At 47.5% G+C, this 13589-nt stretch overlaps 2 non-coding genes across 2 annotated transcripts; both read left to right on the top strand.

The window, feature by feature from the left end:
- Positions 1 to 8224: 8224 nt before the first annotated feature.
- Trnat-ugu (transfer RNA threonine (anticodon UGU)) lies at positions 8225 to 8299 on the top strand. Its single transcript has one exon. It is a non-coding gene; the product is annotated as a tRNA-Thr (tRNA).
- A 365-nt stretch (positions 8300 to 8664) lies between these two features.
- Positions 8665 to 8739, top strand: Trnat-ugu (transfer RNA threonine (anticodon UGU)). Its single transcript has one exon. It is a non-coding gene; the product is annotated as a tRNA-Thr (tRNA).
- The last annotated feature ends 4850 nt before the right edge of the window (positions 8740 to 13589 follow it).

The raw sequence follows: 13589 nt of genomic DNA, 5'->3' as shown, positions 1-13589 counted from the left end.
GCGCTTGCAGAATGTCTACGGTGATCTGGCAGTGGACAAAAGCACGGTGAGTCGTTGGGCAAAGCGTGTGTCATCATCGCCGCAAGGTCAAGCAAGACTGTCTGATCTCCCGCGTGCGGGCCGGCCGTGCACAGCTGTGACTCCTGCAATGGCGGAGCGTGCGAACACACTCGTTCGAGATGATCGACGGATCACCATCAAACAACTCAGTGCTCAACTTGACATCTCTGTTGGTAGTGCTGTCACAATTGTTCACCAGTTGGGATATTCAAAGGTTTGTTCCCGCTGGGTCCCTCGTTGTCTAACCGAACACCATAAAGAGCAAAGGAGAACCATCTGTGCGGAACTGCTTGCGCGTCATGTGGCTGAGGGTGACAATTTCTTGTCAAAGATTGTTACAGGCGATGAAACATGGGTTCATCACTTCGAACCTGAAACAAAACGGCAATCAATGGAGTGGCGCCACACCCACTCCCCTACCAAGAAAAAGTTTAAAGCCATACCCTCAGCCGGTAAAGTAATGGTTACAGTCTTCTGGGACGCTGAAGGGGTTATTCTGTTCGATGTCCTTCCCCATGGTCAAACGATCAACTCTGAAGTGTATTGTGCTACTCTTCAGAAATTGAAGAAACGACTTCAGCGTGTTCGTAGGCACAAAAATCTGAACGAACTTCTCCTTCTTCATGACAACGCAAGTCCTCACACAAGTCTTCGCACCCGAGAGGAGCTCACAAAACTTCAGTGGACTGTTCTTCCTCATGCACCCTACAGCCCCGATCTCGCACCGTCGGATTTCCATATGTTTGGCCCAACGAAGGACGCAATCCGTGGGACGCACTACGCGGATGATGAAGAAGTTATTGATGCAGTACGACGTTGGCTCCGACATCGACTAGTGGAATGGTACCGTGCGGGCATACAGGACCTCATTTCAAGGTGGCGTAAGGCCGTAGCATTGAATGGAGATTACGTTGAAAAATAGTGTTGTGTAGCTAAAAGATTGGGGAATAACCTGGTGTATTTCAATGCTAAATAAAACAATCCCTGTTTCAGAAAAAAAATGTGTTGCATTACTTACTGAACTGCCCTCGTACTTTCACATCCATAATTTAGTAGAATATATGCTACTTTTTACGAAACGCGTTTACAGTAATTACATTAGGAAGTTTACGTGGCCTACAAAGAAAAAAAAAAGCTTGTGATTTACTGCTTCTTTTTATGTCTTCTGTGCTTTAAGTGTGTCCATTGGGTCTTGTGTAACAACTTCTCCACTCAGCTTCTTTCAAAAGTTCGCAGTCAACTTCATGTCATAACTTTGTTGTTCACTGCATTTAACCTTGCTACTACAGCCTTCTGTCCACTGCACTTGATCCTGCTGTTATGTTAACTGAGGCATCATGGAACAGTAGAGGGCAGCAGCGGTTGTTGTGGTAAGGCAGACAGGAGGGGAAGTGCGGGGCCAGGAGTGTGTGCAGGAAAACGTGAGTGGATGACTTCGTTACGGGGACTCCCTGGTGCTGTTCGTCCACGTGCGCGAGCGTGTGCGTGTTCGTGTGCGTGCGTGTGTGCGTGTGTGTGTGTGTGTGCGTAAGTGTATTTATGATAACACGTGAATAAAATAAGTTCAAGAAGATATTGATAATGCTGGCATAGAATTGCGTATTAGCTGTGGAATTCGTACTAGGAATCGTAACCTCCAGAGTAGCAGTTACAAAAATTACCTTTTTTTCTGCAGTATTTTAAAATACAGGGAGCGAAAGGCTATTTACAATTTGTACACAAACCAGATGACAGTTATAAGAGTCGAGGGACATGAAAGGGAAGCAGCGGTTGGGAAGGGAGTGAGGCAGGGTTGTAGCCTCTCCCCGATGTTATTCAATCTGTATATTGAGCAAGCAGTAAAGGAAACAAAAGAAAAGTTCGGAGTAGGTATTAAAACCCATGGAGAGGAAATAAAAGTTTGAGTTTCGCCGATGACATTGTAATTCTGTCACAGACAGCAAAGGACTCGGAAGAGTAGTTGAACGGAATGGACAGTGTCTTGAAAGGAGGATATAAGATGAACATCAATCAAAAGCAAAACGAGGATAATGAAATGTAGTCGAATTATGTCGGGTAACGCTGAGGGATTTGGATTAGGAAATGAGACACTTAAAGTAGTAAAGGAGTTTCGCTATTTGGGGAGCAAAATAACTGATGATCGTCGAAATAGAGAGGTTATAAAATGTAGACTGGCAATGGCAAAGAAAGCGTTTCTGAAGAAGAGAAATTTGTTAACATTGAGTATTGATTTAAGTGTCAGGAAGTCGTTTCTGAAAGTATTTGTATGGAGTGTAGCCACGTATGGAAGTGAAACATGGACGATAAATAGTTTGGACAAGAAGAGAATAGAAGCTTTCGAAATGTGGTGCTACAGAAGAATGCTGAAGATTAGATGGGTAGATAACATAACTAATGAGGAGATATTGAATAGAATTGGGGAGAAGAGGAGTTTGTGGCACAACTTGACTAGAAGAAGGGACCGGTTGGTAGGACATGTTCTGAGGCATCAAGGGATCACCAATTTAGTACTGGAGGGCAACGTGGAGGGTAAAAATCGTAGAGGGAGACCAAGAGATTAATACACTAAGCAGATTCAGAAGGATGTAGGCTGCAGTAGGTATTGGGAGATGAAGAAGCTTGCACAGGATAGAGTAGCATGGAGAGCTGCATCAAACCAGTCTCAGGACTGAAGACCACAACAACAACAACATTTTATATCATTATAAAACGTAAGTACGAGCGTTGTTCAGTAAGTAATGCCTCAAATTGTTTTAAAAGCCATTAATGTACATAGTCAAACGTCCTTGTTGGTGCTTCACATTTGATGTTTGTTCTGTGCGCCAGTGAATTTTCGAACCGTTCTGGCAGATGACATAGCAGTAGTAGAGCGTCAAAATGGCGTCTACATACGGCTCACGTTACAAGCAGCGTGCTGTTATTGAATTCTTGTGAGCAGGAAAAGAAACCGTGGCGGACATCCATAAAAGTTTGTGGGCAGTGTATGGCGATGCTGCGGTTGGTACGGGTACAGTTCGGCGATGGGTAAAGAAAGTTACAGCCTCAGGAAGTGCAGAAACAGAGCTCCATGATCAGCCACGCTCGAGACGTTCTCTCACAGCCACTGCTCCAGACATGTTGAATCGTGCGGATGCCATTATTCGTGTGGTGTCGATAGCTGCGATGCCACAAAGTAGGTGCGCTCTGCTAGGTTGGCACTACGACACCGACGACAGCGACCTCTAGCCGGCGCTGTGCAGCTCTACGAGCGCCGCTCCCCATTCTACCCATTTGATTCCGCGGAGACGACCAAGCAACATTGTTTCTATTTCATAGTGGACGAGCCACTATAGATTTGCCTTTGTAACTACACTCCTGAAAATTGAAATAAGAACACCGTGAATTCATTGTCCCAGGAAGGGGAAACTTTATTGACACATTCCTGGGGTCAGATACATCACATGATCACACTGACAGAACCACAGGCACATAGACACAGGCAACAGAGCATGCACAATGTCGGCACTAGTACAGTGTATATCCACCTTTCGCAGCAATGCAGGCTGCTATTCTCCCATGGAGACGATCGTAGAGATGCTGGATGTAGTCCTGTGGAACGGCTTGCCATGCCATTTCCACCTGGCGCCTCAGTTGGACCAGCGTTCGTGCTGGACGTGCAGACCGCGTGAGACGACGCTTCATCCAGTCCCAAACATGCTCAATGGGGGACAGATCCGGAGATCTTGCTGGCCAGGGTAGTTGACTTACACCTTCTAGAGCACGTTGGGTGGCACGGGATACATGCGGACGTGCATTGTCCTGTTGGAACAGCAAGTTCCCTTGCCGGTCTAGGAATGGTAGAACGATGGGTTCGATGACGGTTTGGATGTGCCGTGCACTATTCAGTGTCCCCTCGACGATCACCAGTGGTGTACGGCCAGTGTAGGAGGTCGCTCCCCACACCATGATGCTGGGTGTTGGCCCTGTGTGCCTCGGTCGTATGCAGTCCTGATTGTGGCGCTCACCTGCACGGCGCCAAACACGCATACGACCATCATTGGCACCAAGGCAGAAGCGACTCTCATCGCTGAAGACGACACGTCTCCATTCGTCCCTCCATTCACGCCTGTCGCGACACCACTGGAGGCGGGCTGCACGATGTTGGGGCGTGAGCGGAAGACGGCCTAACGGTGTGCGGGACCGTAGCCCAGCTTCATGGAGACGGTTGCGAATGGTCCTCCCCGATACCCCAGGAGCAACTGTGTCCCTAATTTTCTGGGAAGTGGCGGTGCGGTCCCCTACGGCACTGCGTAGGATCCTACGGTCTTGGCGTGCATCAGTGCGTCGCTGCGGTCCGGTCCCAGGTCGACGGGCACGTGCACCTTCCGCCGACCACTGGCGACAACATCGATGTACTGTGGAGACCTCACGCCCCACGTGTTGAGCAATTCGGCGGTACGTCCACCCAGCCTCCCGCATGCCCACTATACGCCCTCGCTCAAAGTCCGTCAACTGCACATAGGTTCACGTCCACGCTGTCGCGGCATGCTACCAGTGTTAAAGACTGCGATGGAGCTCCGTATGCCACGGCAAACTGGCTGACACTGACGGCGGCGGTGCACAAATGCTGCGCAGCTAGCGCCATTCGACGGCCAACACCGCGGTTCCTGGTGTGTCCGCTGTGCCGTGAGTGTGATCATTGCTTGTACAGCCCTCTCGCAGTGTCCGGAGCAAGTATGGTGGGTCTGACACACCGTTGTCAATGTGTTCTTTTTTCCATTTCCAGGAGTGTACTAGTAGGTGTTATCGTTGATACGTGTACGACTTCGCACCTACGTGCTCATCTCAGCCAAAGTTAAGTAAGCCTAATGTAATCCTAATTCTGACTATATTAAACTTGTGAAATCTACCACCAGTGCCGAAGGATTTTACCATTTCCTGCTCCTACTGACTTCCTCCATTCGTCCTACCCTTCAGTTTACAGGAGCAGACCCACGCGCCGCCTTCCAGGCCGGATACAAAAATTCGTGCCTCCCGGCCCGTCACAACTCGTCAATTGGCTCTACAGTTGTCGGTCAGCATTCGAAATGCGTCTCCAAGGACCGAGACTCTCGGATATCCAAAGAAGCGCTCACGAGGGTTCCACGAAAGCTCACATCGGACCACAAGATTCAAAGAAAGACCATTTCATCTGAATTGTTGGAGCGTTTTGAGACCGACGGAGAGGCCTTTCTGACACAGATCGTTGGTGCACCACTTTGTCCTGGAAACAAAAAGGCAGTCTATGGAGTGACATCATCCTCAGTCGCCACAGAAGAAGAAATTCAAGACAACCCCCTCTGCCGGAAAAGTCACTGAGACAGTCTTCTGCGGCTGTGATGGCGTTAATCTCGTGAATGTGATGCCAAGAGGATCAACCATCAATTCAGAGGCATACGTGAAGACTCTGAATAAACTCAACTGTCTCCGATGTGTTTGATCGTTCAAGAATCCAGCAGAAATATTGCTCTAACACGATAATGCACACACATGTCTGAGATCCCGGGAACACATCGTCAAATTGGGTTGGACATCATTGCCTCATCCAACCAACAGTCCAGACCTGACACCCTCAGACTTCCATCTCTTTAGACCGCTTAAAGATTCTCTACAGGGAACACACTTTGAAGATAACCAGAGTGTGTTACCCCTACAGGACAAGAGCTTTTACCAGCAGGAAACAGATGCTCTTCCGCAACGTTGGCATACGGTCATAGAATGTGATGCAGACTACGCAGAAAAATACGACATGGACAAGGTATTTTAATGTATGTTCTCGTCAAATTCTGAAGTTTAACAATTAATATGTTCTGAGAAAAAAATGCGGGGCATTACTTACTGAACTACCCTCGTATACAGCTTATAAAGTTACTTCCAATGAGATTTTCGGACACGGAAACGTAATCCAACTGATGACGCACACAAATCAGTCACCGAATCGTTGAGTCTCTCACAGCCAGTTCTTGATGTACTGCACACTGTGCCATCCACCAGGTAATTTCGCTGACGCTTGTTTCATAGTTTACCCGACAATATACAGGGTGTTTCAAAAATGACCGGTATATTTGAAACGGCAATAAAAACTAAACGAGCAGCGATATAAATACACCGTTTGTTGCAATATGCTTGGGACAACAGTACATTTTCAGGCGGACAAACTTTCGAAATTACAGTAGTTACAATATTCAACAACAGATGGCGCTGCAAGTGATGTGAAAGATATAGAAGACAACGCAGTCTGTGGGTGCGCCATTCTGTACGTCGTCTTTCTGCTGTACGCGTGTGCTGTTCACAACGTGCAAGTGTGCTGTAGACAACATGGTTTATTCCTTAGAACAGAGGATTTTTCTGGTGTTGGAATTCCACCGCCTAGAACACAGTGTTGTTGCAACAAGACGAAGTTTTCAACGGAGGTTTAATGTAACCAAAGGACCGAAAAGCGATACAATAAAGGATCTGTTTGAAAAATTTCAACGGACTGGGAACGTGACGGATGAACGTGCTGGAAAGGTAGGGCGACCGCGTACGGCAACCACAGAGGGCAACGCGCAGCTAGTGCAGCAGGTGATCCACCAGCGGCCTCGGGTTTCCGTTCGCCGTGTTGCAGCTGCGGTCCAAATGACGCCAACGTCCACGTATCGTCTCATGCGCCAGAGTTTACACCTCTATCCATACAAAATTCAAACGCGGCAACCCCTCAGCGCCGCTACCATTGCTGCACGAGAGACATTCGCTAACGATATAGTGCACAGGATTGATGACGGCGATATGCATGTGGGCAGCATTTGGTTTTTCTGACGAAGCTTATTTTTACCTGGACGGCTTCGTCAATAAACAGAACTGGCGCATATGGGGAACCGAAAAGCCCCATGTTGCAGTCTCATCGTCCCTGCATCCTCAAAAAGTATTGGTCTGGGCCGCCATTTCTTCCAAAGGAATCATTGGCCCATTTTTCAGATCCGAAACGATTACTGCATCACGCTGTCTGGACATTCTTCGTGAATTTGTGGCGGTACAAAATGCCTTAGACGACACTGCGAACACCTCGTGGTTTATGCAAGATGGTGCCCGGCCACATCGCACGGCCGACGTCTTTAATTTCCTGAATGAATATTTCGATGATCGTGTGATTGCTTTGGGCTATCCGAAACATACAGGAGGCGGCGTGGATTGGCCTCCCTATTCACCAGACATGAACCCCTGTGACTTCTTTCTGTGGGGACAGTTGAAAGACCAGGTGTACCGCCAGAATCCAGAAACAATTGAACAGCTGAAGCAGTACATCTCATCTGCATGTGAAGCCATTCCGCCAGACACGTTGTCAAAGGTTTCGGGTAATTTCATTCAGAGACTACGCCATATTATTGCTACGCATGGTGGATATGTGGAAAATATCGTACTATAGAGTTTCCCAGACCGCAGCGCCATCTGTTGTTGAAAATTGTAACTACTGTAATTTCGAAAGTTTGTCTGCCCGAAAATGTACTGTTGTCCCAAGCATATTGCAACAAACGGTGTACTTCTATCGCTGCTCGTTTAGTTTTTATTGCCGTTTCAAATATACCGGTCATTTTTGAAACACCCTGTAAGAACCGACGAAGTGGATCAGCGAGAACTTTGGGTCAACAAAGGAAGCGCAGAGGCCACTCAGACCAACAGCAGTATACTTGCTCACCGCGCACTTGCGGAAAGGTTTACGGTGGGATGACAGGGGCGCGCATCGACACTGACGCCACCTCACATAAACTGCGCCGCCCGTGGACACCCACTAACAAACTGGCCAAGGCGGTGTACGCGCCGAGTGACAGGAGTCACACACGAACTGTGGAATTTACCTCGTTGTGAACGGGAACTGGGCACACGCCTACAAAAGCCATCAGAGTTGCACAAGGCTGTGCATGTACGTCTATAAGAGTACTCTGCAATTAACACATAACTATATATGACGGTAGTATCTGTTCCCGAAAGAACAGTTACCGTGGATGACCATGCAGCTTTGCTAGAAATGAAATGATAATTAAATGGACACCCTAGCTGCAAACAGGCGTTGATGTACTTCATTAACATGTTGTGTGGACATGTTGGGAATGTGGATCTCACGGGGAGCGTGCAAGGGATAAGTCCCTGCAGGCGCACTATCCTCTGTGCCCGCGGTGGCTCAGATGGATAGAGCGTCTGCCATGTAAGCAGGAGATCCCGGGTTCGAGTCCCGGTCGGGGCACACATTTTCAACATGTCCCTAATGAAGTACATCGACGCCTGTTTGCAGCTAGGGTGTCCATTTAATTATCATTTCATTTCTAGCAAAGCTGCATGGTCATCCACGGTAACTGTTCTTTCGGGAACAGATACTACCGTCATATATAGTTAAAATATGGCTTCCCGGCCATTGACCTTCTTGTGCGAACGCACACGCTATGCCTGAACTCGTACGGGACTTGGCAGATTAATCTGCCACGAGTAATGAGTATGATGGGCAAACGTCTATTAGGCGCACTAAGAATGTAGTGGTGTGGACATGTTGGGAATGTGGATCTCACGGGGAGCGTGCAAGGGATAAGTCCCTGCAGACGCACTATCCTCTGTGCCCGCGGTGGCTCAGATGGATAGAGCGTCTGCCATGTAAGCAGGAGATCCCGGGTTCGAGTCCCGGTCGGGGCACACATTTTCAACATGTCCCTAATGAAGTACATCAACGCCTGTTTGCAGCTAGGGTGTCCATTTAATTATCATTTCATAACACATAACTGTTTGGCGGCTGGTTCGCGGAAACACTTTTTGACTATATCTTGATCGTCCCACTGTCGAATATCCCGTGGGGAAAACAGACGCGTAAATCTTGCCGTACTGGCTCTGATCTCTCTTATTTCTTTTACGATACCCGTTCCTCCCTACGTGGGTGGAAGTCAACAAAATATCTGGCACTAGGAGGAGATACCTGCTGATTGAAATTTCGCGAAAACATCTTGCTGCAACAAAAAGTCTTTGTTTTATGATTCCCACCCACAATTGAGGATGTGTTAGATGACGATCAGCTTGGCTTTAGGAAAGGTAAAGACAGCAGAGAGGCAAAACCAAAGAAAAATCAATGCACGTTTGTAGGATTTGCTGATCTGGGAAAAGCGTTCGAAAATGTTCGAAATTTTGAAAAAAATAGGGGTAAGCTACACGGTGAGATGAGTAATATAAAATATGTGCAAGAGCCAAGACGGAATAATAAGAGTGATCGACTGAGAACGAAGTGCTCGGATTAAAAAGGGTGTAAGACAGGGACGTGATCTTTCCCCCCTATTGTTCAATCTGTACATCGAAGATGCAATGATGCAAATAAAAGACAGCCTGAGGAGAAAGGCTATCAATGATACGATTCGCTGATGACATTGCTGTTCTGAGTGAAAGTGAAGAAGAATTACATTATATGATGAATGGAATGAACAATCTAACGTGTACAGAAAACGGATTGAGAGCAAATCGAAGGAAGACGGAACTAATGAGAAGTAGCAGAACTGAGAACAGCGAGAAACTTAACATCAGGATTAATGGTCCCGAAGTAGGCGAAGTTAAGGAATTCTGTTCCGTAGGCAGCAAAATAACCAATGACGGATGAGGCAAGGAGGACATCAAAAGCAAAGGCATAAAGGGCATTTCTGGCTAAGAGAAATCTACTACACTCCTGGAAATTGAAATAAGAACACCGTGAATTCATTGTCCCAGGAAGGGGAAACTTTATTGACACATTCCTGGGGTCAGATACATCACATGATCACACTGACAGAACCACAGGCACATAGACACAGGCAACAGAGCATGCACAATGTCGGCACTAGTACAGTGTATATCCACCTTTCGCAGCAATGCAGGCTGCTATTCTCCCATGGAGACGATCGTAGAGATGCTGGATGTAGTCCTGTGGAACGGCTTGCCATGCCATTTCCACCTGACGCCTCAGTTGGACCAGCGTTCGTGCTGGACGTGCAGACCGCGTGAGACGACGCTTCATCCAGTCCCAAACATGCTCAATGGGGGACAGATCCGGAGATCTTGCTGGCCAGGGTAGTTGACTTACACCTTCTAGAGCACGTTGGGTGGCACGGGATACATGCGGACGTGCATTGTCCTGTTGGAACAGCAAGTTCCCTTGCCGGTCTATGAATGGTAGAACGATGGGTTCGATGACGGTTTGGATGTACAGTGCACTATTCAGTGTCCCCTCGACGATCACCAGTGGTGTACGGCCAGTGTAGGAGATCGCTCCCCACACCATGATGCCGGGTGTTGGCCCTGTGTGCCTCGGTCGTATGCAGTCCTGATTGTGGCGCTCACCTGCACGGCGCCAAACACGCATACGACCATCATTGGCACCAAGGCAGAAGCGACTCTCATCGCTGAAGACGACACGTCTCCATTCGTCCCTCCATTCACGCCTGTCGCGACACCACTGGAGGCGGGCTACACGATGTTGGGGCGTGAGCGGAAGACTGCCTAACGGTGTGCGGGACCGTAGCCCAGCTTCATGGAGACGGTTGCGAATGGTCCTCGCCGATACCCCAGGAGCAACAGTGTCCCTAATTTGCTGGGAAGTGGCGGTGCGGTCCCCTACGGCACTGCGTAGGATCCTACGGTCTTGGCGTGCATCCGTGCGTCGCTGCGGTCCGGTCCCAGGTCGACGGGCACGTGCACCTTCCGCCGACCACTGGCGACAACATCGATGTACTGTGCAGACCTCACGCCCCACGTGTTCAGCAATTCGGCGGTACGTCCACCCGGCCTCCCGCATGCCCACTATACGCCCTCGCTCAAAGTCCGTCAACTGCACATACGGTTCACGTCCACGCTGTCGCGGCATGCTACCAGTGTTAAAGACTGCGATGGAGCTCCGTATGCCACGGCAAACTGGCTGACATTGACGGCGGCGGTGCACAAATGCTGCGCAGCTAGCGCCATTCGAAGGCCAACACCGCGGTTCCTGGTGTGTCCGCTGTGCCGTGCGTGTGATCATTGCTTGTACAGCCCTCTCGCAGTGTCCGGAGCAAGTATGGTGGGTCTGACACACCGGTGTCAATGTGTTCTTTTTTCCATTTCCAGGAGTGTAGTATCATAGATAGGCCTTAATTTCAGGAATAAATTTCTGAGATTGTACGTTTGGAGCTCAGCATTGTTTGGTAATGAAACATGGACTGTGGGAAAAAAGGAACAGAAGACAATCTAAGCATTTGAGATGTCGCGTTAAAGACGTATGTTGTTAGGGGAACTGATAAAGTAAGGAATAAGGAGGTTCTGCGCAGAATCAGATAGGAAAGGAATATGTGGAAAACACTGACAAGAAGAAGGTACAGGATGATGGGACACCTGTTAATGCATCATTGAATGACTTCCATGATAACAGAGGGAGCTGTAGAGAGCAAAAACTATAGAGTAAGACACAGACAGAATACATCTATCAAATAACTTAAGAAGCAGGTTGCAAGTCATACTCTGAGATGAAGAGGCTGGTGTCAAAGCAATCGGAAGACTGATGGGGGAAAAAAAGCGCTTGGTTGCTTACCATATCCGTGACACTTGCTTCTTGTTTCTAGATAATACAAAACAGCAGCTCTTATTTTAACTTTTTGGAAGTTAAAATGGTTCAGACGGCTCTAAGCACTATGCGACTAACATCTGAGGTCATCAGTCCCCTAGACTTAGAACTACTTAAACCTAACTAACCTAAGGACATCACACACATTCATGCCCGAGGCAGGATTCGAACCTGCGACAGTAGCAGCAGCGCGGTTCCGAACTGAAGCGCCTAGAACCGCTCGGTCACAGCGGCCAGCTTTTTGGAAGTCCTCCATCGATACCATCATGTAACAATCTCGTTCCACGAAGCAATATTCCAGAAGAAGGAAAAGTGAATTACAGGTTGTCTGTTTAGCATATTTCTTGCATCTCCTAAGTGTCCTACCAGTTCATTAGAAGTTGCTTACGAACGGTGTCACAAACCTTCTGGAAGTGTAGAAACATGGCAACAATTTGATATCCCAGTCGATAGCAATTATGACTTCTTGCGACTAAAGAGCAAGTTGTGTTCCACGACAATGATATTTGCTGAATCCGCGCTGGTTCTATGTCAATAGATTGTTTTCTTCAAAGTATTTCGTAATGTTGGAAGGTAGTACATGTTCCAAGGTCAGTCCTACATCAAACCGATGCCAAAGATGCAGGGCTAAAATTCAGCAGTTTACTTGTATTTCCTTTGTATTGATACGATCCGTTTACCTTTAAAAGTTTTGATTGTCGGTCTTCGTCGCACGAACAGTCGTATATGATTGCTAAGAATTCAGCTATTTCATCAGAGTATTCCAAATGGAACCTAAGTGATAGAAAACCTGGACTGAAGACTTGTGTTTGTTGAGAAATTTAAACAGCCTTACTACACTACTTGTATCTAATTCCCAGTAACTCCTGTTGCTAGCTGTTCTTCATTGGAATCCTGGAATGTTTACTGCATCCTTTTTGGTTAAGGAATTTCAGTAAACGGTGTTTAGTAACTCTGCTTTAGTGAAGCTGTCGTCGCTTGTACTTTCATCGAGCAAGGAATGTACTGATTGTGTCTTGCCTCTGGTAGCCGGCCGATGTGGCCGAGCGGTTCTAGGCGCTAAAGTCTGGAACCGAGCGACCGCTACGGTCGCAGGTTCGAATCCTGCCTCGGGCACGGATGTATGTGATGTCCTTAGGTTAGTTAGGTTTAATTAGTTCTAAGTTCTAGGCGACTGCTGACCTCAGATGTTAAGTCGCATAGTGCTCAGAGCCATTTGAACCATCTTGCCTCTGGTATCCTTAACGCTCGACCAGAATATCTTCCTATTTACTGCCTGATTTCGGGAGAGAGTTCCTTTGTGGCAGCTATTAAAAACACCTGTTTCAAGTTTCGAGCATCTGAAAACCGATTCCAATATTAATTTGGCGTTCTTTTAAATGTGGCAAGCCTGTTTCCCGTAAGAGCGTCTTGACTTTTTTTGTGTGCTTTGGGTTATACCAGCAGTTCTAACAACAAAGAAGGAATATCGCAGAATAAACAAGCCATGGATTCCGCCTTAGCAGCGAACTCCCGTCGCCAATAGAAAGGAAACTACCGGAGCACTCACCAGGAAAGAGCCCGTGGGCGCAGCATAGTATAAGCTAGATTCCATTCCGCCAGCCGGAAGGCAATGCCAATCAACCGTGATGGAGAAATGTTAGGTAAATTACAAAACAACTTTGGGGTGAAGTTTCAGAGATAAATCGCCAACAAACATTGCGCTGTGTAAACTTACTGCTGACTGTGTGTTTTCGGATTAAAGCTAGTATGGAAGAAGAATATAGGTGAGAAACAGCATTTCGTATTTACACGCCACTGCAGCAGGAAAACCGGACCTGTTCATAAAACAGACGAACATTCTTTCCCTCTCTCTCTCTTTCTCTGCTTTCTTTTTGTTTGTAATAGTACTTTTGATAAAGTCATGACGTCTGCTCCGTGGGTCCATCAAATG

Source organism: Schistocerca nitens, chromosome 7 (assembly GCF_023898315.1).
Source record: "Schistocerca nitens isolate TAMUIC-IGC-003100 chromosome 7, iqSchNite1.1, whole genome shotgun sequence".
Lineage (NCBI taxonomy): Eukaryota > Metazoa > Arthropoda > Insecta > Orthoptera > Acrididae > Schistocerca > Schistocerca nitens.
The sequence above is the reverse complement of the archived record's forward strand: the minus strand, read 5'-3'. Positions and strand labels throughout refer to the sequence as shown.